The sequence below is a fragment of the Oncorhynchus nerka genome, linkage group LG3, assembly GCF_034236695.1.
Source record: "Oncorhynchus nerka isolate Pitt River linkage group LG3, Oner_Uvic_2.0, whole genome shotgun sequence".
Taxonomy (NCBI): Eukaryota; Metazoa; Chordata; class Actinopteri; order Salmoniformes; family Salmonidae; genus Oncorhynchus; species Oncorhynchus nerka.
This window is the reverse complement of record NC_088398.1, coordinates 39,554,885-39,567,097: the sequence shown is the minus strand read 5'-3', so window position 1 is coordinate 39,567,097 and position 12,213 is coordinate 39,554,885.

The following is a 12,213-nucleotide window of genomic DNA, read 5'->3' as shown; positions in this document are numbered from 1 at the left end:
TGGAGGGAGAGAGAGTGATGGAGGGAGAGAGAGTGATGGAGGGAGAGAGAGAGGAGTGATGGAGGGAGAGAGAGAGAGAGGGATGGAGGGAGAGAGAGAGGGAGAGGGAGTGATGGAGGGAGAGAGAGAGGGAGAGGGAGAGGGAGTGATGGAGGGAGAGAGAGAGGGAGAGGGAGTGATGGAGGGAGAGAGAGGGAGAGGGAGAGCAAAAGACAGAAAGAGAGAGGTGACAGTAGAGAAAGTGATATGGAGAAATTATATATATTAAGAAAACAATAGAACGCACACACACACACACACACACACTGGTCATTAATAGGTTGTTATCCAACCTGAAACCCCTCAGCTGTGTAAACATTGCCTTTGTAAACATGTTTTAATTAGAAAATGTTAAGCCATCAGTAAAATAGAATGTTGTTAAGCCAATTGTAAACTAATGTTGACTTGGACAGCTGCTAATTGTGCAGAGAGAGAGAGCCAAATTATTTTGAATGTCAGCCATGTTGGCCCGGGCTGGATAACTACGGAGCACTCCTGTTTGTAAATGATGTGGCAGCCACATGCAATAGATAGCTAGCCCAGCAGACATTCGAGGGGTTGGAACATCAGGGGACAGTGTGGTCTCCTTGTATCTGTGAGTCATTCCAAACATGTCTGAGTACGTCACTCAGCATACACTGTTCTTCATTGCAGTAAATTGAGGAGGTCGATCAACAGCTGAGTGCTGATATTAAGTTAGTATATAAGGTGCTGGCAAAAATGAGAAATGAGTAGCACAACTGAGCATGTAGCCCAAAATTCATCATACAAAGTTGAGATGAGTTAAGCAATAATACCATTTTGGGGCTAATTTCCTTACTGTCACCAATAGTCTACCAAACCATAGGCACTGAACCACCTCTGGGACAGATGCTATGTCTCTCCTGCAGAACACAACTCCGGTTTAATACAGTAATGTACTAATTCTCCATGCCCAGTTCTGTACCTGGAGTGAGGAGGATGACAGACAATGTGATCAGAGAGCAGACCCCCAATATAACCAGCAGAGCGATAACAATCCCTTTCCAGTTCCTCTCAGGTGGAGCTCCCGCACCAAGGTCCTGTAAAGAGAGAGAGAGGATGAAGGGAGGGAGAGAGAGAGAGAGAAGGGGACAAGGGAGAGAGCGAGAGCATAGGGAAAGGAGTGTAAGAATGAGAGGGAGAGAGAGAGAGAGAGAGAGAGAGAGAGAGAGAAGGGGACAAGGGAGAGAGCGAGAGCATAGGGAAAGGAGTGTAAGAATGAGAGGGAGAGAGAGAGAGAGAGAGAGAGGAGGAGGGGACAAGGGAGAGAGCATAGGGAAAGGAGTGTAAGAATGAGAGGGAGAGAGAGAAACAGTTATTAAAAGGGAGTTCTAAAAAAATAACAAAGTGGAGATACCTAGAAATACAGTGTACAGAGCCACAAAACACAGGGATAAACACGCTAACAGCCCTACATGCATTTTTTCGGATTTGAGTCCAAGATATTCTTGCATCCATCCATACAAACTATTTGATTGAAGACCACAGATTGTCAATACGTGAGTCATTGTAAGGGTTTTCCTCCTCTTCGTCTGAAGAGGAGGTGTAGCAAGGATCGGACCAAGATGCGGCGTGGTAAGTGTCCATGGTTGTTTATTTAAAAACATAAACTGAACACTCAATGAATACAAAACAATAACCGTGAACAAAACCGAAACAGTACCGTGTGGCGAACAAACACAGACACGGAAACAATCATCCACAAACACACAGTGAAACCCAGGCTACCTAAGTATGATTCTCAATCAGAGACAACTAATGACACCTGCCTCTGATTGAGAACCATACTAGGCCGAAACATAGAAATTCCCAAAACCTAGAAAAACAAACATAGACAACCCACCCAACTCACGCCCTGACCATACTAAATAAATACAAAACAAAGGAAATTAAGGTCAGAACGTGACAGTCATTCTATGTTGAGTCAGTTATGTAGGAGCTTACAAAAAAAATATAGCCATATGGTTGAATTGCTAGAAAGTCCAATTGAAAGCCAAATCCAATTCACAGTTCACAGACACTGAGCACGTCATACACATACATTTGTTTAAAGCAGGGACACAATAGGCAGCAGAATGGGTCAGCATGGGTTGACCCCTACAATATAATGTAAACAATCTAAGAAAAAACAGAATACTTAAAACAGCATAATGTGTTATGATTGAATGCCGGTCATTGTGTCAGAATAGTAATGACTTCGACGGGAAAGTGAACATCTAATCATGTAGAAAAACGTAGAAAAACGTAAACTAGGAAATGATATCCACAAAAATGTTAAGTATATGTTCAGCTTTATTGTGGTGGATGTGCTAGCTACAGGTTTCAGCATTTCACCTTGAGCTGCATGGTGGGGCTCATTGTAAGCTGCATAGTAGCATTGATAACCAGCTTCATGGTGGGTCTCAAAATAAACTGCATGATATTGTTCAATCTAAGCTGCGCGGTGGGGCTCAATGATAAGCACGAGCAACATTATGGCATTCTGTGTTGAAATTCAACTCAGAGGTAAGCAGCATGGAGGGGCTCAGAGGAAAGTGGATTGAGGGACTTCATGAAAAATGCAAGGTAATATTTCATCATTTGCATTTCAAGGGAGAAAGGCTATTTGCATGGTTGACTAGCTTTCATTAAAAACTCTCTCGGAGTCTCTCTCTCATACTCCTACTTCATGACTTCTGAAGCAACTCCCCGGCACAAACAAGCAGCCTTTTACCAGCTGTGCTACAGTATCACCGTGTGTCATAACCCCTATTCGACAAGACAGAAACATAACTCAGGCATAGGACTACATGTTTTGCATTCAACAATTTTACAGCTTAACATGGTGGCGAAAGTACAGGTCAAGATGGCCGTCTGCTTCAATAGCCATGCAGTGGTGGGTTAAAGGCCCAATGCAGCCATTTTTATATCAATGTCAAATTATTTCTAGGTAACAATGAAGTACCTTACTGTAACATATTTCCTTTAAAGTGGCAATGTCTAACTATTTGGGTGACCTGACCAAATTCACATGAGTCATAGATATGTGATTCTACTTGAAAGCAAGTCTACGAAGCAGTAGATCTGTTCTATGTGAGCTATTGCTATGCTTCCCATTCTTACTTTCAGTTTTGTACACCAGCTTCAAACAGCTGAAACAACAATATTTGTGGTACAATGATTCTCTACACTACTACCCGAGATGACAAGGTACAAATCTGTCGTTCTGCCCCTGAACAGGCAGTTAACCCACTGTTCCTAGGCCGTCATTGAAAATAAGAATTTTTTTCTTAACTGACTTGCCTGGTTAAATAAAGGTAAAAAAATAAATAAAAATATGATACAAAGCAAAAACAGAATTGTGACAGCACTGGGCCTTTAAGAGGCTGTGGCTCAGTGTCAGAGGAGTTCTGCCTCAGTGGTCTTAAATAGGTTCTGTCCTTCATCTATATCTGCTAGTTCTGATAAGGTGGCAACATTAAGACCCTTTCTCCACATGACCCAAACCACTGGCTTTCCTGGCCTCACTTACCCACAAAACCCTGCAGGTACAGGAAGGGGATTATTGGCCTCCGGTCAAGTTCTGAGTTGTGATTGGCAAGAGAGGTGAAGTAGAAATATGGCCAATAAGACCCAGGTTGCCATTTCAAAAAGCTTTTGTCACATTTTTGCTCAATTTTTCAAAGGAGGTTTGTATCTATATCGATTGATTTACTGTGTATCTTGGAGGGTTCACAGGTAGGTGTGAACCAAACCGTCACATTCAGCCTGCTCCCCAAAATGTTCAAATGCTCAAGCACCTCTCCAATAGCTGTGGGGAGTGACGTGTCCGGCTATCCGCATTTGCATCCCTTGGCAAAGCCGTAGGAGCGTGCCCTTGTTCTGGGGACGTTGTGTTATATCATTTTCGGCCCCCAAAGGGCACAGGCGGCTGATATATTATCAGAGGTTGGGCTGACGCTCATTTCATTAACACCACAAAAAGCGGCTGCCTTGTCCTTGAACACTGACAGCAACTCTAAATTGCCAAAGCCCGCCATGCGTGAGCTTCTTTTTTCTCTTCATCTCAAATATATATCTCTCGCTCTCTCTCCAATTTCCTATTTAGCAGTTTTGGAATCATCATCCTTAATTTATTAACTCAATTATGAGCAGATAAAGCCACTGAGAGAGTTCTGGCCCAATGCTCTCCATTACCATTATGGGGATTAGGGAACCATGTCAGGGCCCTGACAAATGCCTAGCCCCCAGGAGAAGAGAAAATAGCTTGGGTGTGTTTCACACAGACCCCCCCAACAACTCTCTCTCACACACACACACACACACACACACACACACACACACACACACACACACACACACACACACACACACACACACACACACACACACGCACACACAGGACTAGGCCTGTAGGTTAGGGGACGGGCTAAAGCCATCTCTTTTACAAAGTGGTACTAATCCCTTCTTCCCACCTCTGGTCATGACCTTAGCTCTTATTTTGTCTCCAGAGATTTTTAACTGAAGTCATTAGAATCACAGTTTCCCCAACCCACATTCAGTACCACGGGTCTTTCCCTTGAGATTTATACCACTTCACAATATGCTCATGAATAACACTTCAAGTAATGTGTTATAACACATGCTGTACATAGACACAGGCAAGGGCAAAATAGGCGAAGGACAGCCAAAGAGCAACAGTAAATCCAACAAGACAATCTTGTCGCCCACAAGCACTGCAAGTCTAACTTTCTTTACTTTCACCAGTCTAGACAGAGTTTTCATTTCGATTTACAGACCAAACTAAATAACAGAGTCATACAACTAATATGGCTGCCCACACCATTTTTTTTAGCAACCCATTTTTTTGCCCTTAGATTTTCTGTCATAGACTGTCATTCATCTTGCAAATGTGATATTGTACTCCACATCGGGGTGTTAGTCTGTGTTGCAGAGAGGCACTGAAAACCATAAATAAATATCCGACAGCTCCGGCAATAAGCAAGCAGAAAATATGCATCCCAAATGGCACCCTTATTCCCTTTATGGTGCATCGCTTTTGACCAAGGCCTATAGGCCAAAAGTAGTGCAATGTGTATGCAATAGGGTGCCATTTGGGATGCATTCAAAGCCTTCATTTCTCTGTCTCTTAGAGAATAGACTCGAGGGAGAAGAAGAACAGGTCTATGGGGAGTTATGGTTGAAGTGTTATGTAGATACACATAAAATAGCCCTGTTAGCTATGTCTGTCTTAATGCAAAACTGAAGAATAATGCAGGTTCTTGTTTTCGGGATAGGATTTATGAAGTTGTTAATACAATGTAAGTTATGGGCCAACATTAGTCTATATGTGCAATTCCAGCGGCAGGTCAACCTAAGTTTGTCGTTTCAAAATGAGGCCATCACATTCCTAATTATCCTTAAGGTGCAGACGTTATTTTAACAGGACATTACATCATTTTTTTTGCCATTACAGAGTATGATGCCATGTGTCAAATAACACTTTTTTTTGTGTGTTTAGTGTTTTCAATCATATTTTCCCTCACACTCACAGAGCTTATTTTGCCTCTCACAGCCCCCTCCCCCCTCACCCCCCACACCCCATTTGTTAAAAAGTTGACATATTAATGAAGTAAAGAAAATAAGTTTATGCTATAGGCACATGTACACTAAACAAAAATTTAAATGCAACATGTAAAGTGTTGGTCCAATGTTTCATGAGCTGAAATAAAAGATCCCAGAAATCTTCCATATTCACAAAAAGCTTATTTCTCCCAGATTTTGTGCACAAATTAGTTTACATTCCTGTTAGTGAGCATTTATCCTATGCCAAGATAATCCATCCACCTGACAGGTGTGGCACAGCAATAAACTGATTAAACAGCACAATCATTGCACAGGTGCATCTTGTGCTGGGGACAGTAAAAGGCCACTCTAAAATGTGCAGTTTTGTCACACAACACAATGCCACTGACGTCTCAAGTTTATAGGGAGCATGCAATTGGCATGCTGACTGCAGGAATGTCCACCAGAGCTGTTGGCATATAATTTAATGTTAACTGATCTACCATAAGCCGCCTCCAATGTCATTTTAGAGAATTTGGCAGTATGTCCAACTGGCCTCACAGCCGCAGATCACGTGGATGGCGTCATGTGGGTGAGCGGTTTGCAGATGTCAACGTTGTGAACAGAGTGCCCCATGGTGTCGGTGCTGTTATGGTATGGGCAGGCATAAGCTACGGACAACGAACACAATTGCATTTTATCAATGGCAATTTGAATGCACAGAGATACTGTGACGAGATCCTGAGGCCCATTATCGTTCCACTCACCATGTTTCAGCATGATAATGCATGGCCTCATGTCGCATGGATCTGTACACAATTCCTGGAAGCTGGAAATGTCCCAGTTCTTCCATGGCCTGCATTCTCACCAGATATGTCACTCATGGAGCATGTTCGGGATGCTCTGGATCGACGTGTACGACAGCGTGTTCCAGTTCCTTCCAATGTTCAGCGACATCAGACAGCCATTGAAGAGGAGTGGAACAACATTCCACAGTCCACAATCAACAGCCTCTATGTGAAGGTGATGTATTGCGCTGCATGAGGCAAATGGTGGTCACACCAGATACTGAGTGGCTTTCTGATCCACGCCCCTACATTTTTTTTAAAGATATCTGTGACCAACAGATACATATCTGTATTCCCAGTCATGCGAAATTCCTACTTTAGGACCTAATGAATTTATTTCAATTGACTGATTTCCTTATATGAACTGTAACTCAGTAAAATCTTTGAAATTGTTGCATGTTGCGTTTATATTTAAATGTTTGCTTCATTTTCATATTTTGATATAATATTTCAGAAAAGGTGTAATACAAATAATCTTGTATTTTTTCAACATGTAAATGGCTTCTGATGACATCACCAACAATCAACAATCAAATACAGATGACAACAAATGTGTTTGGATAGATTTTGATAAAGAAATCAGACTCTACTTCAGACTCTGTAATGGAGGGTGAAACACACGTAACAGTTGTTTTTCCTCAAAGTAATAATTAAGAAATTACAACCTTTTCAAAATTAGAAATGTTGTGTTGAGGCAAGCCTTTCCTTTGAAATGCCTAGTCATGTTTTAACGTAGGATTTACAAACTCACAGACTTTTCCTAATGTGTTCCGTCTCGCCAAAAAGCTTGTCCATTTAATTTCCCCTGCAAAATGCCTATTATTTGCTGTATTTCTCAAACAAGACGATATTTATAAGTCCGCTTTTTGGGGATACACTCCCCCAAGGGGTACTATAGACACACAGATCAAAAGTTGTATTTATTGTTTGTCTAATCTGTAAAAACATTTAGTTTGTAATTTTGTGTGTAAATGTCACAGCCATAACCCTGGAATTACCCTTACGATTAGGTTGTATAATGTATTCAACCCAATAACATACTGTATTTTTATGAGCAGAAATTATAAGCAGAAATTGTTGACATAGTGTAAGTACTGAATAAGAGCACCTTCTCCCAGCTGCCCACTGCACTGAGGCTAGATAACACTGTCACCACCGATAAATCTGCGATAATTTCAATAAGCATGATTCCACCTGGCTACCCCTACCCTGGTCAACAGCATTGCAACCCTCACTGCAACTTGCCTCCCCCATTTCTCCTTCACCCAAATACAGATAGCTGATGTTCTGAAAGAGCTGCAAAATCTGGACCCCTACAAATCAGCAGGGCTAGACCCTCTCCTCCTAAAATTAGCAGCCGAAATTGTTGCAACCCCTATTACTAGCCTATTCAACCTCTCTTTCGTATCGTCTGAGATCCCCAAATATGGGAAAGCTGCCACGGTCATCCCCCTCTTCAGAGGGGGAGACACTCTAGACCCAAACTGCAACAGACCTACAGTATATCTATCCTACCATGCCTTTCTAAGGTCTTCGAAAGCCAAGTTAACAAACAGATCACCGACCATTAGCCTTGGTTTCTCAAATGACTGCCTCGCCTAGTTCACCAACTACTTCTCTGACAGAGTTCAGTGTGTCAAATCAGAGGGCCTGTTGTCCGGACCTCTGGCAGCCTCTATGGGGGTGCCACAGTGTTCAAATCTCGGGCCGACTCATTTCTCTGTATACAATATTCTGGAATTTTCCAAGCTGTTTAATGCACAGTCACCCTTAGTGTATGTAAACTTCTGACCCATTGGAATTGTGATACAGTGAATTATAAGTGAAATAGTCTGTCTGTAAACAATTGTTGGAAAAATGACATGTGCCATGCACTAAGTAGATAAGTCCCTACCGACTTGCCAAAACTAGTTTGTTAACAAGACATTTGTGGAGTGGTTGAAAAACAAGTTTTAATGACCTCAACCTAAGTGTATGTAAACTTCCGACTTCAACTGTAGTCCATCCAACTACCTCATCACCATGTTGTTATTTAATTCCTTTATTTAGCTCCTTTGCACCCCAGTACCACTACATGCACACTCATCTTCTGCACATCTATCACCCCCGTGTTTAATATGCCATACTGTAATAATTTCGCCACTATAGCCTATTTATTGCCTCGCCCCCCCCCTTATCCTACCTCATTTACACACACTGTATATAGACTTTCTCTATAGTTATATTGACTGTATGTTTTGTTTATTCCACGTGTAACTCTGTGTTGTTGTTTGTGTCGCACTGCTTTGCTTTATCTTGGCCACGTCGCTATTGTAAACGAGAACGTGTTCTCAACTAGCCTACCTGGTTAAATAAAGTTGAAATAAAAAAACATCAAATAAAACCGTATGCATTATGAAGGCTACACTCAGAAAAAAACAAGTTTACAAAGGGGCTCTTCGCCTGTCCCCACAGGAAAACCCTTTTTGGTTGCAGTAGAACCGTTTTTGGTTTCAGCTAGAACCCTTTTGGTTACCATGTAGAACCCTTTGTGGAAAGGGTTCTAACATGTCACCCAAAAGGGTTCTACCTGGAACTAAAAGGGTTCTACCGGGAACTAAAAAGGGTCCCTTAAAAGGGTTCTCCTATGGGGACAGCCGAATAACTTTTTTAGGTTCTAGAAAGCACATTTTTCTGAGATCGAGCTACCTACACTGTGTGGTATGTTATATTATTCAGGCTTTGTAGTTGAATAAATCAGGTTGTTGTCAACACATATCATGATGTGTGGAGTCAAGTATACCGAGGAGGTGAAAACAACACGGATTCTGAAATGATCATATGCACAGCAAATTGGGCAGTGTGTATTTTTCAGTGTAACATTTCTAGTGTTGATTAAGGAGTGAAATTCACTTTGTAAGAGTGAAAATAACCCTCAATGGTGTAAAATAACCAGCAGTGTTGGTGTTAATAACCAGTCATTGTTTTACACTGTGGAGAATAAAATAGCCCCATCAAAATGGTTAGATTTTTTAGGATTGTTTTTAATATCTGTGTTTTAGCATGTGCATTGGTTGATTGATTCATTTTATGCTACACAAAGAGAAATAAGATACATGTTTCTATACTAATCCAATCAGTTAGTATTATTGCACCCGACACTGAAATACTTGTTCCAGTTTAAATGGTTTAGGTAGTCTTCTTATCAACTGTTTTAAACCTGACAGTCATTCTGAATGCAGCGTGAATAAAACATCCAAGTATAACCTTACTCTGGCTGGAGTCCAATGGGAATTACACAATACTTTGCAAGCCAGCATAATGTGACTTGCATGCCTGAATATTCCTGCAAACCAGGAGTTTCCAAACACCACTGTGTTAGGGTAAGACAAAGCCATCAAAGTAAGGCCTTATGATATACACTGCTCAAAAAATTAAAGGGAACACTTAAACAGGAGACGTGGAGGAGGCCGTAGGAGGGCAACAACACAGCAGCAGGACCGCTACCTCCGCCTTTGTGCAAGGAGGAGCAGGAGGAGCACTGCCAGAGCCCTGCAAAATGACCTCCAGCAGGCCACAAATGTGCATGTGTCTGCTCAAACGGTCAGAAACAGACTCCATGAGGGTGGTATGAGGGCCCGACGTCCACAGGTGGGGGTTGTGCTTACAGCCCAACACCGTGCAGGTTATTTGGCATTTGCCAGAGAACACCAAGATTGGCAAATTCACCACTGGCACCCTGTGCTCTTCACAGATGAAAGCAGGTTCACACTGAGCACATGTGACAGAGTCTGGAGACGCCATGGACGTTCTGTTGCCTGCAACATCCTCCAGCATGACCGGTTTGGTGGTGGGTCAGTCATGGTGTGGGGTGGCATTTCTTTGGGGGGCCGCACAGCCATCCATGTGCTCGCCAGAGGTAGCCTGACTGCCATTAGGTACCGAGATGAGATCCTCGGACCCCTTGCGGTTGGCCCTGGGTTCCTCCTAATGCAAGTCAATGCTAGACCTCATGTGGCTGGAGTGTGTCAGCAGTTCCTGCAAGAGGAAGGCATTGATGCTATGGACTGGCGTTCCCCAGACCTGAATCCAATTGAGCACATCTGGGACATCATGTCTCGCTCCATCCACCACAGACTGTCCAGGAATTGGCGGATGCTTTAGTCCAGGTCTGGGAGTAGATCCCTCAGGAGACCATCTGCCACCTCATCAGGAGCATGCCCAGGCGTTGTAGGGAGGTCATACAGGCACGTGGAGGCCACACACACTACTGAGCCTAATTTTGACTTGTTTTAAGGACATTACATCAAAGTTGGATCTGCCTGTAGTTTGGTTTTCCACTTTAATTTTGAGTGTGACTCCAAATCCAGACCTCCATGGGTTGATACATTTGATTTCTATTGATAATTTTTGTGTGATTTTGTCGTCAGAGTTACATTTAAATGATAGCATTCGCAGAGGTATTCTGTTGATGAAAGACACAGGCCTTTAAAATTAAATAATTCAATAAACATGTCTATGTCACTATCAAAAACTATCATGTGTGGTAACTCTACAATTCACTTGAAAAGAAAAGGCACTCTGGGAAATATGCAAATAAGGCTTTACCATATAGAGAGTTAAAGCAACACCCAAAAAGTATTTACTGTAACTCTACAGGTATCAACAACTACATGTGTTAATTTCTTACACTGAGAAAGTGTAACAGCGTCAGCACTAGGCAACATGTGCCCATTTAACTCTAAATCAAGTGTTATGTTTTGCTCTGTAGGTGTTGCATATTACTCGACAATAGAGCTATGCAAACACCGCAGTCAAGTTCATTTTAACACTTTAAGAGTTGAACGCGGACCACTGCCACAGAGTTAAATCTTTAACACTTTCAAGTGTCATTTTAACACTAGTTCATTGGGACTCATATGTTCACTGAAAATAGTGTACATGTAACACTTTCAGAGTTAAATGTACACAGTTGATTTTGCTGTATGACATTACAACACATTCCCTCCAATCAAGTAAGTAATTGTATTGACCCACCAACCAGACTGAACTATTCAGACCACTTCACCTTTTCAACATTTTGTTACATTACAGCCTTATTCCAAAATGTATTAAACAGCAGTGGTTCAAACTTTAGAACCCAGTTCCTACATTTGAATATTAAAATGTATTTTATCACACAAAACTATGCTACATTTTATCTCTGGGACCCTCAGGGTGACAAATCAGAGCAAGATTACTGAATGTAAGTACATGATTTACCTTCAGAGGTGAATGTATCAAACCAGTTGCAGTGATACGTTTTTTTGTTGTTGTGCACTCTCCTCAAACAATAGCATGGATTTTTTCCACTGTAATAGCTACTGTAAATTGTACAGTGTAGTTAGATTAACAAGAATTTAAGCTTTCTACACATATAAGACATGTTTATGTCCTGGGAAGTCAGATGTTACTTACAACGCCCATCTAGTCACATCAGAGCAGGTTAGCAACAACCGTCCCATATAGGGACACCGATCCCGTAGAGGATATGTATAAAAAAAAACAGAAATACTTTATTTACATAGGTATTCAGACACTTTGCTATGAGACTCGAAATTGAGCTCAGGTGCATCCTGTTTCCATTGATGATCCTTTAGAAGTTGCTACAACTTGATTAGAGTCCACCTGTGGTAAATTAAATTGACTGGACATGATTTGGAAAGGTACACACCGGTCTATATAAGGTTCCACAGTTGGCAGTGCATGTCAGAGCAAAAAACAAGCCATGATGTTGAATGAA